The sequence below is a fragment of the Balaenoptera borealis genome (assembly GCF_965194805.1).
Source record: "Balaenoptera borealis genome assembly, chromosome: 9".
Classification (NCBI taxonomy): domain Eukaryota; kingdom Metazoa; phylum Chordata; class Mammalia; order Artiodactyla; family Balaenopteridae; genus Balaenoptera; species Balaenoptera borealis.
The window spans coordinates 66501320-66517501 of record NC_138873.1 but is presented as its reverse complement, the minus strand read 5'-3'; the positions used below and the strand labels follow the sequence as shown (position 1 = coordinate 66517501).

Sequence of the window (16182 nt, the reverse complement as noted above, 5' to 3'; positions counted from 1 at the left end):
AGCCTGCCAATGCAGGGGACACGGGTTCGAGCCCTGGTCTGGGAAGATCCCACATGCAGCGGAGCAACTAGACCCGTGAGCCACAACTACTGAGCCTGCGCGTCTGGAGCCTGTGCTCCGCAACAAGAGAGGCCGCGACAGTGAGAGGCCCGCGCACCACGATGAAGAGTGGCCCCCGCTCACCACAACTAGAGAAAGCTCTCGCACAGAAACGAAGACCCAACACAGCCAAAAATAAATAAAAATTTTTTTAAAAAAAGAAGAAAGTAGGCTGAAGACACCAGAGAGCCTCAGAATGGAGTTTCCAACTTACTTAGCCTTGTGGAACTATTTTTGTTTTTATAGTGCATTTGATTTTACCAAAAGGGGAAACTTTGAAAAAGCAACAATTTTAATGAATGTTTAATGTTTTTACCTTTGCTTCTAGAAGCATAATGCCATTGTTATAATTGTCTGAAAGTCAGAGGACCAGCTACCCGAGTTGCTTTGGGGATATGAAACAAACAAGCTTCAGAAAAAGTCTATTTTATTTTCCCCTCTGTAATAAATTATGATATCTGTATTTCATGCATCTTAAATGTATATAACAAGTGAAAAAAATTAAATCTCAATCCCACATTTCCACCCACCTTAATTTTTATGTGCAGGAATATATTCTATTAAAATGATATTGACTTTCACTAAATTTTGAATTTTTCTCTAAATAGAAGGAAACTTGCAAATGGAAGAAAAACTTGGGAGACACTCTTTAAAATAAAATGTATGTAAGAAGTTAAATAACATTCGTAAAATAGCACTGATAAGTGGCCACATGATAAAATTGAAGACATATTGTTATGTTTTAAAACGGAAGGCTATTCCACAAATAGCATCAAACTAAACAATTTTAAAATATATGAAACTCACAACTGTTGAAATAGTGCAGTAAAATTACATTTGGGAATTCAAAATAAGTCCTCTGGCAGATATCTAAACCCCAAACGTGACAATTATAACATATTAAGAACAAATGTGAGCTTTACTATGTTCTTAATATGCCATAAATTAAATGTTTTTCTAATGTGAGTTAATATTATAAAGTGTGCTTTTTCTATGGGTTGGGAAACGTAGTTAGCATTGTACTCATATAAATGTTACTTACTATAAAAGAACAGACTTTAGAGCCAAGTGGCTGAGGTTTCTAGAGGACTTATATTGCATCAGCAAGAATCAAATCTCCATTTATCTGCCACTGCAAAGACCACTACAGCAGAGAGAGAAGGACTGGGGAGTTGGGCCTGATTTTGAACATTTCCCCTTCCACTCTGTAGCTGTATTATCAATGACAAATCACTTAACCACTCTGGACCTCAATTATCTGAAAAGAAAAATGATAATGGTACACCTACCTTGTGGTCATGAGGATTAAGTTAAATAACTTAAATGAAACTTCAGACAAACAGTAAAATGTGAAAATAAAAATATTAGTTTTCCTCTCTTTACTGATCAATTTACTTAGGAAAGTCAATTAAGATGGAAGTTAAATCATCTCAAGTTATCTTGTCGTATTTCTTGTTATGAATAAATTCCTGGAACAATTTAGGATATACAGCATGAGTGGGACTAGTCACTATTTTGAAGGCCTTCTAGAATGTTTCTCCTAAAAGTAACATTTAGGGACATTTAATGTCCTTGCCAATTAATTATATAGTGCTTTGTAGCTGTATAAAATGCTATGTATTTTTAGCTCTTGTTCTTTTTTTTTTTTTTTTTTACTTTTTATTGGTGTATAGTTGATTGACCATGTTGTGTTAGTTTCAGGTGTACTAACTCTTGTTCTTTAATCAATCCTGTATTAGTAGCTTGTTCCCTAACTAGATTATAAGCTTTTTGAGGTCAGGGATTTCTCCCAGTATTCTCCTACAATAAGTGCCTGGTTTACAAGCAAACTCACTAATCATTTCTACTGGGAAAATAAAAATAAAAATATGCAACTTGGGCATATGTGTTTAAAACTCTATTTTCTAGGGAAAATCTTTGCACATTTACTTCTCTTTAATACATCTTTTTTGCTCATGAAATTGAGTACAACCCTGATTGAAGGCCATCTGGAATACAGCTCATAAGGCCCTTGCACACATTCTGTTTCACAATTCCCCTAAACATATCTGACTTGCTTACAGAGAAGACTGTATGCTGCTCAGATACTATGCTCTGCTGCTACTAAATTCCATGCATCTTTATTCAGACTGTTCCTTCTCAAGAAGTATCTTATCCCATTGCTGCCTGTGAAATCTGACCTCATTCTCCAAGTACATCCCAAATTAGGACATTGCCTTCTCTATTCCTCTCTCTCCTCTGAAACCTCCTTCCACTTTGACTTTATTTCTCCTACAGAGAAATATAAGGGGCCTTAGAGATAAGTATTATACAACTATCAGAGTCTACTAAACATATAAAGGGGGATATTCTATTTTGCCTCTCATCTTAGAAATTAGGGCTAATTCTATCGGAACAGCCACCTGCAAAGTTGTTCCTGAGTCCTTCCCCATCCCTTCAAGCCTGGATATGTGCATCCTTAGTTGTCTGCAAATACCTCTATCTTAATGCTTGTCAGATGGCCTTGCACCTCCTGCTGGTTTCCCAGGGCTGACACTAGTCCCAGGGCTCCTGGATATCTTCTGCTGTATACACAGAGCCTGGCAAAGTGCCTGACAAAGAGAAGACACTCAGTAAATGACTGTGGAATGAATGAATGCATCGTCTGATTCTTGAATCACTCCGAATCACTCTCAAAATCAGTTTCTCATGAATATGTCTCATTTAAATAGAATTAAAATGTAAAATATCTCATACTAGATCAGAGTGTGCTTCCAAAAACTGCAACAAAAATTCTTTTGTTGTTGTCTGTTTTGTTTCTCTTAAAAATGCAGACCATTTAGTTGATTACCCCAGAAGTCCTCCTTCTTCCCATAGCAATTTTTGCCCTTGCATCTAACTATACGTGCCAAAAGAAAATGTGTGTGGGTGAATGGGTAGGGTGAGGCTTACCTCTGGAAACATCATCAGAAGCAGTGCAACCAGTCAAAAATAGCTGTTCCACATGCCAAGAAAAATAAAAATAAAAATATATATTCTCTTTGGGTGGTTGTATCTTTATTTCAGTTTTAAAAACTTGTCTATAGAAACACAAAAAGTGTTAGTCTGTATGTTTTCAATTTTCTACAATGAAGAGATTCTATATTTGCAGAAAGAAAACTCCTGTAAGGTTTCTGTTTTTGCTTTAATACACAATTAGAAGGTAGAATTAAGAAGATTTGGTAGTTGACTGAATATTAGGAGACAATATAGTACACGGAAGAATCTATAGAGTGAATTTCAGTAATTGTTAATTAACAAACATACATTTCTATTTAATTTTTTTTTTCACTTAGTTTTAAGTCAGATTTAATATTTAAATTTAGGTTTTTATTTTGTTTAAGAAAGACTTCACTTTGAATTTCTGTGCAATATTTTACTAATGTGAATCATATTCTTTCAGTGATAATCATTGCAGCAATCTAATGTTATACAACAGGTGTGTTTCTGTATTAGAAATTTTTTTACAAATAAAACCATTTTCATGCAAGCGAGTTCACTCTTTAAAGTAAGAGTGAGAAACTTACAAAGTATATTGCAATATTAATCATGAACAGGTTTGTTTATCAAATTTAGGTTTTCATTGATTGCAATTTGTTCCAGAAGGAGACTCCAAGTATTTTAAAATTAGATTATATTTAAAATTATTTTATTTGGCTGATCTAATTCACTATGGAAAAAGAGAGAACATTTCTTTATACAATCAACTCAACTTTTAAAAGCTGAATTTTCAATATTGTGCTTAATTGTTGATCTATTAATTCTGTCTTCTAGTAAATTCTCTGCTTACTTCTACTTACTGTCACAATTTCTTGGTTCCCAGTCTTTTCAGAACTGTGGTCTAAATTGAAAAGAAAGGTGTAAATTGTGAATTTCATCATAGAGCTTCCGTCAAAGTTTGTTGAAGAATATAACTTTTGTCATTGTGTCACACAGTTGCCACGGAAACTAGAAATTAAGGAAAAAGGCACAGTCCTTGTTTTCTGAGGGGATGTAGGTGGTAAAAATAAGTGCTGTGGTGAAATAGGAAGCAGAGGAAAGGGTATGGAGAGCCCCCCTGGTGTGGGTGGGGATTGATATTTGTATAGCGAGGTCAAAAAGAGCTTCACTGATAAGGTGACCTTTGAGCAGAAACCTGAAGGAAATTCAGGGGCAAGCCATGTAGGCATCTGGGGAAAAGAATTCCTGGCCGAGGAATTAGCGGGAGCAAATGCCTTGCTGCAGGCGCATACTTGGAGCGTTCCTGTTCACAGATTCAGAATCAGGCTCTACAGCCAGAGCCGAGTGACTGGGAGAACTGAGTGACAGATGAGGTTAGAAAGCGGGAGAGAAGAACCATGTGTGCAGAGCACATAAGGTCTGGCCGGGCCTATGTAATGGTTGACTTTTCACATCAGTGAGACCTGAAGGCCGTGTGGGATGGTAAGCAGAGAGGGGCCGTGATCTGACTTGCCTTTTTAATGGGTTGCTCTGCCTGCTCTTTTCAGAATAGATTGGAAATAGGGAAAGGGTTTAAGAAGCTATTTGAATAATACAGGACGGTGAAAGATGAGGGTGGCCTAGATCAGGGGGGTGGAAGTAGCAGTGGTGAGAAGTGCTCTGCATGCATCTTGAAAATAGAATCAATAAGATTTGCCCAACAGAAGATGAGAAAAAGAGAAAAATCGGACTCTTCTTTGGCCTAAGGAATAGGAAGGATGGACTTGCCATTTACTGAGATGGAGAAGATTATGGAAGAGGAAAGGCTCGTTCGCCTGCTTGTGTGGGGAATGATGAGAATGGGGGATTCATTTTTGGACCTGTGAAATTTGAGATTCCAATTAGATTTCCAGCTGGAAATGTCAAGTTGGCAATTGAATATATGAAGTTGGAATCAAGAGGGGAGGTCTCAGCTGGAAATATACATTTGGGAGATACCACCAGATAGATTTAAAGTCATGACACTAGGACAGATGATTGAGGAGTGAGCAGGAAATAAAGGAGAGATAAGAGATGGAGAATTTAGACGTGGCTTTCCAACGTTTAGAGGGCAGATGGGGAGGCGCAGCCAGGGAGATAGGCAGAGAACAAGCAAGCATGTCGTTCTGGAAGCCCCGTGAAGGAAGTGTTACAAGGAGATGGTAATAAAGTGCGTCAAGCACTGCTAAGTAAGAAAAGACTGAGTATTGACTATTGGTTAGAGCAGTGGGGATTCATTTTTGACTTTGGCAAGAGTTATTCTTTCGGAGCAGTAAGAATGGTTGGAGTGAATTCCAAGATGAATGGAGACTGGGGTTAGAGATGGAGAGTATAAGCACCTCTGTTGAAAAAAAGCTCCTATAAAGTGGAGCAGAAAAATGAGACAGTACATGGATCCTTTGAGAGGGAGGGATTATCTGATGTTTGGTTGATGGTGGGAACGATCCCACAGAGAGAGAAACATGGATGAATCTGCAGGGACAAGAGAATTGTTGGAATAACGTACTGGAGTAGGCAAGAAGTGATGGGCTGGACCACAAAGGAGGGACCAGAGGGTTTGCGTTAGACGCGGTTGTTCGGAGACGGTTCACATTGACAGGAGAGAAGCCTGGGGGTGTGGATGCAGAGGCCGGTCGGTTGGCAGATAAGACAGTTGCAGGTTATGAAATTGGAAACAAGGTCATCAGCACAAAGTAAGGCCCGGGAGGGAGGTGTTGGTGACTGAGAGGGAGGTGATGCTCTGCATCTAAGAGAAAGTGAGGTGGGATGGATGAGGGAAATGAAGTAGGGTTTCTAGGCAGCCCTGAGAGCCTGCTTAGCTACCTATTCACCAGGATCCATGTTCTCTTCCTCCAGGGCACACAGATGGCATTTCCCAAATTCCCTTGCCATCAAGTGTGTCCGGATGGCTGGAATGGGAGTAGAAGCGGAGTGTTCCATGTGCGGCTCTAGTTCCGACTTGAACACCTCTCTGTTCTTGTCTCCTCTCCCGCGGGCAGAATGGAGCTCAGCCCCAGAATGACCTTAGAAGCCCACAGACTGGAGAAAGCAGGGCCCCAGATGGGAGGAAGTCTGGCCTCACTGACCTGTTCACCTAACAGCACTGTTACACGAGGAGGAGATCAACTTCTGCTGTGTTTGCGCCTTCTGACATTGTTTTAAAGAGTTTTTTTTTTTTAAATAGAAATCCATTTTTAATTAATTTATTTTATTTATTTAATTTTGGCTGTGTTGGGTCTTCGTTGCTGCACACAGGCTTTCTCTTAGTTGTGGCGAGCGGGGGCTATTCTTTGCGGTGCGCGGGCTTCTCACTGCAGTGGCTTCTCTTGTTGCGGAGCATGGGCTCTAGGCACATCGGCTTCAGTAGTTGTGGCACATGGGCTTAGTTGCTCCGTGGCATGTGGGATCTTCCCAGACCAGGGCTCGAACCCGTGCCCCCTGCATCAGCAGGCGGATTCTTAACCACTGCGCCTCCAGGGAAGCCCCCGACATTGTTTTTAGGAGGAGAGTTCTTGTTCTAGAGCAGCTAGATAGAGGGCAGCTAACTAATTGACCTTTATTACCTTTGATTCTTTCCCTGTGTTTCCACGTTTTAGTCACTGATTTCTTCAATTCTTCTTTTCTTTAGATTCCTCATCCACCAATTCATCTCCAAAACTATCTTGGAAATTTATAGAAAGAAAAGAAAAAAAACTATAGAAAATGTTGTAGAAGTGTTTATGAATAAAAATAACGAATGCAAAGGAACATATTAAATGTTATTTTATATTTTACATGTATTTATACTATACATATTTTGTATACATATATTTGTATTTATATTTATGTGCTAGTCTCCTAGGACTGTCATAGCAAAATAACCACAAACTGTTTTAAACAACAGTTTTCTTGTCTTACAGTTTTTGAGGCTAAAAATCCGAGATCGAGTTATCCACAGAGTTGGTTCCTTCTGAAGAATCTGTCCCATACCTCTCTCTTTTGGGGGTGTCTGCTGGCAATCTTTAGAGTTCCTTGACTTGTGGGCACATCATCCTGGTCTCTGCCTTCATCGTCACATGGTGTTCCTGTGTGCATGTCTCTGTGTCCAAATGTCCCCATTTTATAAAGACACCCATCATACTGGATCAGGGCCCATACTAATGACTTCATCTTAACTTGATTACCTCTATAAAGACTCTATCTTCAAATGAGGGACTGAGAGTTAGTATTCCAACTAACTTAGGGAAGCTACAATTCAACTCGTAACAATATCATACTAGGAGGTCCAATAGTGGAAGGGAGAGAGCATGGGCTTTTGAATCTCATGGAATTAGGTTGGAATCGCAGCTCTGCCACTCACTCTCTTTGTGACTGAATTCCAGCTATTTCAACTCTTTGAGCCACCATTTCTTCTTTTGTAAAATTGGGGTGGGACACCAACTTCATTAGGTTTTTGTGAGTGTTAAATAAAACATAAGGTACTTATTAGGCAGTCAAATGGTAGCTGTTACTCAGATAATTATCATTCAAATAATTATAATACATATCAGGATAAATAACTGCTGTGATCCAACTGTCTGTTGTAATATGCTACTATTGCTAGAAAAGTAATAGAGTGTTAAAGGATGACCTTAATATCTCAGAAAAAATTTCAAGTAACCTAAGCTGTCTTAACTTAATTACTATTATGTCATCATTTCCATGTAATCTTGACTGTGGGACTTGCAATCTCAATTCATCCTTTATTAATTGACACCTTACTTGGATGCTTGTCCTTAGCTGAGTTTTATTTCATACGAAATGATAGATATATCATGGGATTAGCTACCTACTTCAAAGCCATGTTCTTTCGTGATTTGTGTGTTGAAATAGATCAGTTGTTTGCAGTTGAAAAGCTAATGAACTACTCACAGGACTGAAAAGCTCCCCCAAAGTTTAGAATTCTGAAAATGCCTGTGCATCTGAGGAGCACACAACCAGTTCCCTTTCAGAGGTCAAACTGTCCTTCAAATGGACCGCTACCGGATTTCACAGTCTAAATGAATGATTCTTTGATCTCTACCATCCTCTATTCAATCTGTTCCCAGAACAGTAGCTCTAAAAGCATGTTCATTCTTCTTCTTTTTTTTTTTTTTTCCTTTTCATTCTCTCTCTCTTTTTTTTTTTAAACTCCTAAGGTTTATTAGTTTTTCCCACCAGGATGAACTGAGCAAGACAGTTGCTGGGCTAATAGCAGAAACAGCTGTCGTATTATTAGTTCAGTTACTGCACATACCTGTGTCTGTTCACCTACAACCCAACAAGTTTGATCCTTAGACACAAATGCTAAAATCAGAAACAGAATCGGTGGAAAAACAAAAGAAATGAAAGAGAAAAAAATGAAGTCTCTCAACTTGGAAATGGATGTGGGTAAGAGGAAATGGTGAAGTTTAGGGAGCAATTGTAATATCAAATACATCAGGATATGATTATCAAAAGAAGCAAAAAGAAAACTGCCCTGGCAGTTAAAGGCACACGGGTGTGTTTTCAGACATTTTACAGGGCCTTTTGTCCAAGAGGATTAATGCGTTGGCATACTATAGCCCCTGGCAGCGTTTTCCCACTTACATTTTTCACTTGTCACTATACAATTTGTTTCAGACTTAGCTTTTGGAATTAACTTAAAATGGATTCTGGGGCTTCCAGTAAGGGAGGAAGAAAAAAGCTGGCTGATGTGAAAGTCACCACAAATCATTTACAGCCTTAACTGTACCACCCATATCCCATTTTCTATTTACCAAGCTGAATGCTAAGTATGTGCACATCCACTCTACGCATTTTCTTTGTAAAAGGTTATAAAAATGCTTGTTGAGCTATTAGCTCTCACTACAGCTAGGGTTTCATTAAGGGGAATAGATACAGTAAGTACCTGGAGACATCAGTCATAAAACTCCATTCAGAGTACAAACAGCGCTTTGAAGAAGCAGAAAGACAGCAAAATGAGAAGATGGTGTGTGAGCATTAGGCTGGGGTTGGAGGGGGAGAAGCAGGAAGGAACTGAAGCAGAAAATTAAATGGTCTGATACTGACTTTGAATAATAGCTCTGGGTGACCCTGAATCTTACTCCTGGAAGCGTGCACATATTAAAATTCTCCAGTTGTGATCCATTTGCTGTGTGCATTCCCCCCTCTAAATGTGCTGTTAGGTGAGTGGGAAGAAGCCAGTCATTTAAAATATTTTTAGAGGGTCTGCATCCATTTTACATCCTTGTGAAATCCGGCGATTTCCTCTCCTTTCAGTAACTCCTCCAGAAATATTGGCCCTCATGTGGATCCTTCACTCATCAGAATCTAATCATTGCCATCCATTTTGGTTCGGCTGCCCAGCCCTAGTGCTCAGGGAGCTCCACGAGGGAAATCAGCGTTATGGAGATATTTGTTAGCACTGCCAGATACATCTCCACCGGGAGGCTATTTCCCCCCCATTTTTATGAACTCTTCTTTTGTTTTAAACCACCCATTCTTTTCCATCTTCTGTTATTTTCACCAATGATTTACCACAATGGGAACCCCCATCTTAATTGTTGAACCTTAAACTTTAGGTTGTGATGCCTTACAATTACTTAATTCCACTAATGGTACTATTAAGATAAAAACAGCCCACAGTGTCTCTGTCTCTTCCAATAGTTTAGAGGTAGGCATTGCTCGACTCTTATTTTTCTATTTAAAGGAAGAAAGATTTTTTCTGTAATAATTTCTCTTTAAGATAATTTTTAAAATAATTCAAGATTTCCCTGAAGACAGAAAATATACCTTTATAGAGAAGTATAAGGAGAAAGACCCTGAATTGGATTTTTGCTTTTCAGTTTATTGGGAAATACAGTCCAGCTTTGTACTGTTAACATCTAGTTGAGTTATTTCTGGTGGAGGAGAGCATGAAAACTGGAAATCCAGCATTTCTGAAGATCTGAAAAGTAAGTGAAATGCTAAAGGTGGAAGTCAGCTTTAAAAATTGTTTTATTTTAATTATTTTCAAGTATTCATCTCTTCTTATTTGAGTATGCAGAAGGCAAAGAAAATTGTACTTTCTTTTAATTGGGATTATGACACAAATTTTAAAAGGCTAATAAACAAATTAGTAAATGATAACACCCAAAGGAAGATCATTTTAAAAAATCTCCCAAGGAGTCCAACTGATGTCCTTCTACTTCTCCTTTCTTCCCTCAGCTAGATCCAGAACCACCACGTAGATGCTATTTTCTCTTTCATTAATTAACTTCTATGTCATGGAAATAGTGAACAAGCCTCCAAAGCCCCTTTATGGTGCCTGGTTCTTTTGTCTCTCAGTGGGTTTAATTAATACCCAATGTATTAGTTTGTTATTGCTGCTGTAACAAATTACCACAAACCTTTAGTGGCTTAAAACAACACAAATTTATTATCTAATAGTTCAGGAGGTTAAAAGTCCAACATAGGTGTCACTGGGCTAAAATTAGTGTCAGCAGGGCTGCATTCCTTTCTGGAGGCTTTAAGGAGGAATTTGTTCTCTTGCTTTTTTCAGTTTCTAAAAACTTCCCACATTCCTTAGTTTATGAACCCCTTTCATCTTCAAAGCTAGCAGTGGTCAGTCAGATCTTTCTCTGGTTCTGACACTTCTGCCTCCCTCTTCCCCAACGAAGGCCACTTGTGATTACATTGTGTACAACCAGATAATCCAGTATAATCTCTATGGTCGGCTGATTAGCAAATGTAATTCCATCTGTAACCTCACTTTTCCCTTGCAATGTAACATAATATATTTACAGGTTCCAGGGATTAGGTCATTGACATTTTGGAGAGGCTATTATTTGGCTTACCCCACTCATCCTCTTAGAGACTTGAAGTAAAATAGGGTTGAGATTAACTCTTGAGATTACCATGGAAATTTCCAATTACACGAACCTTAGAACTACATTATTTGAAGTTAGTTGTTGTTTAAAAATTATGTTCAGTGCAACTTAAATTTATAAGTAACTCCTATTCCTGTTTCCTGTTTTTAGCTATGTGTCATGATTTTGGATTGGAGACTCAATGTGATGTAAGGAAAAGACTATGACTTTTGGGATCAAAATAGTCAGTATTTGAATCCCAACTTCATTACTCACTGAGCCTCAATTTCCTTATTTTTACAATGTGGACAAAGATGTCTGTCTTGAGGGCTGTGGAAAAGACAAAATTATGTACTCCAAATTATGCAAATAAAATGTTGCAATATTTGTATTAATAGCAATAGATTATGTAACTCCTATGAGAAGTGCCTGGCACAAGGTAGCTGTTTGGCAAATGTGTCATTCTCCTTAGTGCTCAGTGTATAAAGAGTGACAGTAAAGCATCACCACATTCTGCAAACCAAATCTGGCCTGGGGACTTTCAGAACTCACAAAACACAAATTTTGGGTATGGTTTCCTGCAAAAACCTGAGGCCAGTTCCAGCCTTTGGTCTCAGTTGGTCTTGGTGAGATTGTCCTGGAGCTCAGATTTGGCTAGTGACATTGTGATTTGTCCCAAATTGCATGACAGCTGGTTCACTCCCTGGCAGTGATTTCAGTCAGGCAGCATTCAGCCCTTTGAAACTGACAATTTAAGGCTTCTACTTATTTCTCTTTCTCTTATTCTCTTTTATATTCCCACTGATAAATATATCATGAGGAAAAATGATTTTGACTGGGATACATAAGGGAAATGCACAAATAATGTTGCATAATTCAAATTAATATTGATTATATCATAATGTATGGAAAACATAATCCTATGTCTCATATGTTATTTAACCCACATCTTAGATACATAAACAATATATTAGACCTAGGATAATCATAATAAGCTATCATATTCTGCTATAAGTAATTAGATACTATAATTAGAATAATATATAATTATTATAGAATAATATATACTATAATTATCTAATTATAAATAATTAGAATAGTGCCCTCCCTCCACAAATGTCCACATCCTAGTCCCCAGAATCTGTGAATGTTGCTTCATATGGCAAAAGGGAATTAGGTTGCAGATACAATTAAGGTTGCTAATCAGCTGACCTCGAAATCGGGAGATTATCTTGTATTAGTGGGTGGGCTAGATCTAATTATATGACTTCTTAAAATTGGGAAAGAAGCAGCAGAGAGAACCACAGAGATGGTCATGTGAGAGGGACTGAACCTGCTGTTGCTGACTTTGAAAATGACCTTGCAGGTGAAAATTCCATGAGCTCAGGAGTCCAGGTAGCCTCTAGAACCTGGAAAAGGCAATAAAATAGATTCTGTCCTAGAACTTCCAGAAAGGAATGCAGCTTAGCCGGCACCTTGATCTTAACTCAATGTGATCTGCATTGGACTTCTATCTTATAGAACTGTGAAATGAAACATTTCTGTTGTTTTAAGCCACTAAATTTGTGATTATTTGTTACAGCCGCTATAGAAAACTAATTTGCATACTATATATCTAAGTTGCTATAGTAATTTATAGGTTAAACACCCTAAGCAAAAATAATAGCTTTAAAAATATGTTCCATGTTAATATCCCATTAAAGAGTATTTCACTATTATTTCATTTAATAAATTTCTTCCAAAATTATACACTTCATAAATAAAGTTTTCATAAAATCATACACAACAGGTTGCGGTATGATAGAAATTTTAATGGAGATTTCAAAGCAAATGTGTTAAAGTGCAGAGTGTTACTATTACATAATCTTACACAAAATTATGTCTCATATCCTATGACCAATGAAAAATGACAACCACATTTGACCAGGACAAATGACCTTCATGTTTTTCGGATGTGGGAATAGTTATCAATTTACCTTTAAAAACCATTCACTGTCTGTGTCGATCATACCTACAGTCTAAATTATTAAAGTTCTAAAACTCTACAGGATTGCATGAAAACCCAGAATACTGTCTCAAATACACTCATTATGTCATTATGAGTTAGGAAGATCGTGTACAGTGTCATCTCACTTATCATTCTGACAACTCTGCCGGTATTTAGGAAAAGTTCGCATATCCCTTCACGCCCCCCCCCCCCAAAAGGGCAACAGAGGCAAGATCAAGACATTATATTATTGCAGATCCTTGCAGGGGGCCAGGTAGGACGGAAAGTGAGCCTGTGTCCGCAGGCTGGAAGGCTCACATTTTCTGCTTTGCCTTACTGCAGTGTCTCTCCCCTGAAAGGCCTTCTTTCTCCAAGCTCTCCTGTAATAGTCACACTGTTGTCCTTTCCTTTTTACTGTACACTTCAAAAAAGACAAATAAGGACAAGGAGGAGATGTAAGTGAGAAATACTTCAAAGTCAGTTTTCTGCTTGGCATGCCTAAACTCATCATTCCACTCCCTGAGACAGACTTGCCAGAAGACTGAGGTTTGACTTGGACACTTAAGAATGTTGCAGAAGCGTGCTCTGTAGCAGTGGCCCTGGAGGAAATGAATGCTTCCTCCGTGAGCTGCTACTAAGCAATACAGTGCACACAGAGAGCCCTCGCCCATCTTCTGAGGCTCCAGGGGCCTCTCCCACCAGCCTGTCTGACATAGAAAATCTCCACCTCACTTGGTGGTAAAGCTGCCTGCTACCGCCTCTGTGTAGGGAAAAATCTCTGGAGTTCTGTAAAGGTGAAGTTGTTGCTTCTGTAAAAGTAAAGTGGGAAGAGATGGAGGAAGAGGAGAGAAAAAGTAAACTCGGAATGAATGAAAGATGAGAGGAGAACCAAAATCCTACTATAAGAGCAATCATTGTGTAACCTTTCAGCTTTTAGGGACCACGTTTCTAAATATTTAAGGATTGAGTTATTCTGTAACAATCAGCTTTCTATAAAAAGGCTTGTGCTATAATTTCTGCTTGTGCATAGGCAGAGACTATAGCTTCCTGCCTGCTGGAGGTGCTCTCCCTCCTTTATATACTTGTATAAACGTTTATGTTCAGCACGCTTATTTTTTATCATTATGGTTATTGAATGCAGGTACAGATGGAAGGCACTTACTGCTTTGAAATACTTATCACATAATTTAAAATCCCTCTTTCACACGTCACCTTGTGGTCACCCTTTCACCCTGATTTATCCTTCCAAATCGCCCACTACACTGGTCTGTAAGTTCCACGAGGGTAGAAGTCATGCTTCTTCTCCAGAGGAGGTCAGCATCCCCCCAGGTGCCTGCCATGTGGTGATGATTTAATATATTCTTACAGAACCATAAACGAATGAATGATTTAATATTCATCCAAGAAAAGGGAACTCTCCTACATTGTTAGCAGGAATGTAAACTGGTGCAGCCACTATGGAAAACAGTATGGAGGTTCCCCAAAAAACTAAATATAGAGTTGCCATATGATCCAGCAATCCCACTCCTGGGCATATACTATAATTCAGTGGACAAAACTATAATTCAAAAAGATACAGGCACCCCTATGTTCATAGCAGCACTATTCACAATAGCCAAGACATGGAAGCAACCTAAATGTCCATCGACAGATGAATGGACAAAGAAGATGTGGTACATATATACAATGGAATACACTACTCAACCATAAAAAAGAATGAAATAATGCCATTTGCAGCAAGCATGGATGGACCTAGAGATTATCATACTAAGTGAAATTAGTCAGACAAAGACAAATATCATGTGATATCACTTATATGTGGAATCTAAAATATGACACAAATGAACCAATCTACAAAAGAGAAACAGACTCACATAGAGAACAGACTTGTGGCCGCCAAGGGGGAGGCAGTGAGGGAGGGATGGGATGGAGTGGGAGTTTGGGGTTAGCAGATGCAAACTATTGTGTAGAGAATGGATAAACAACAAGGTCCTACTGCACAGGGAGCTATGTACAATATCCTGTGATAAACCATAACGGAAAAGAATACGAATGTGTATACACATATGTATAACTGAATCACTCTGCTATACAGCAGAAATTAACACAACATTGTAAATTGAATATACTTCAATAAAGTAAATTTAAAAATAAATAAATAAATAAATAAATCTTCAAAGTCCTTTCAGCTCTCTGACCACCATCTGTCAAGTGGGACTGTTCACATAATTGTGGAACAATACTAGTTTACATCATTAAGACTTGTGTTCATTTCCTGAATCTGTCACCTAAAAGATATCCTTTTCTTTTAACTTCTTTGGATCTCAGTTTTCTCACCTGTGAAAATGGCAGTTACCATTAGCCAGGTTCTTGTGAGGTTGAAATGAGATGACATACAGAAATGTGCCTAGATAATCCCAGAATTTAGATGCTCTCTAAATATTAGTTCTATAACCTCTTTTACCTTTCTGCTTTGCTGATACTTCCCTTCTTTATTATAATTATCCTTCCCTTTGAGTCTCTTCTTAGTTCCCCACCCCCCATTTTTAACTTGTAGCTTGACTTCTGAAGGTCCTGACAAGCTTAAATTGGTAGGCTTACTGTGTGACAGTCTAAAGAGCTGTATTATTTATCGATCGCTCACTTGAGAAGGTCACACAATGGCCATCATCTTAATTCTAAATGTGGGTTACCATAGAAATCATGCTGGTCTTTGCTTGCCTATCTTTATTTGTGCATAATTGCTTGAAACGGAGAAGCAACAATATAGAAAGTTCTTTTGCTGTGTCTCTGAACGGACTTGATGATAGTGAACTACTGGGTATGATAGTAATATCAACATTTTCTATTTAAGTATCAGTGATAGCAAATGATACAACTCTTGGGAGGGTCATATACAATCCATTCAGTTTTCAAATTAAATGAAGACTATTTATTGAATGCCTAATGTGTGCTTAAAATCAGAGATAAGATGGTGAGTAAAATGGACACAATGTTAAAGTTTAGATAAGTCTGAAGAATTTATACTAAAATGATATTTATATATATTTTTGTGCTTATTTAATTTTGGTAAAATACATATAACAAAATTTACAATCGTAATCATTTTTAAGTGTGCAGTTCAGTGGCAATAAGTACATTCATATTGTTGTGCTACCATCACCACCATCCATCCACAGAACTCTTTTCCATTTCTTGCAAAATTGAAACTCTGTACCCATTAAACAGTAAATCCCCATTCCTCTCCTCACCCATCCCCCGGCAACCACCATTCTACTTTCTGTTTCTATGAAT

General features: G+C 38.2%; 1 long non-coding RNA gene across 1 annotated transcript in view; it reads left to right on the top strand.

Annotated features, from left to right (window-relative positions):
- The window catches only part of LOC309635099, a 28755-nt gene extending 13724 nt beyond the window's left edge, over positions 1–15031 (top strand). The window contains exon 2 of the long non-coding RNA XR_014248646.1: positions 271–15031. This is a non-coding gene — a long non-coding RNA (uncharacterized lncRNA). The remainder of the gene's footprint in view (positions 1–270) is intronic.
- Positions 15032–16182: the final 1151 nt, after the last annotated feature.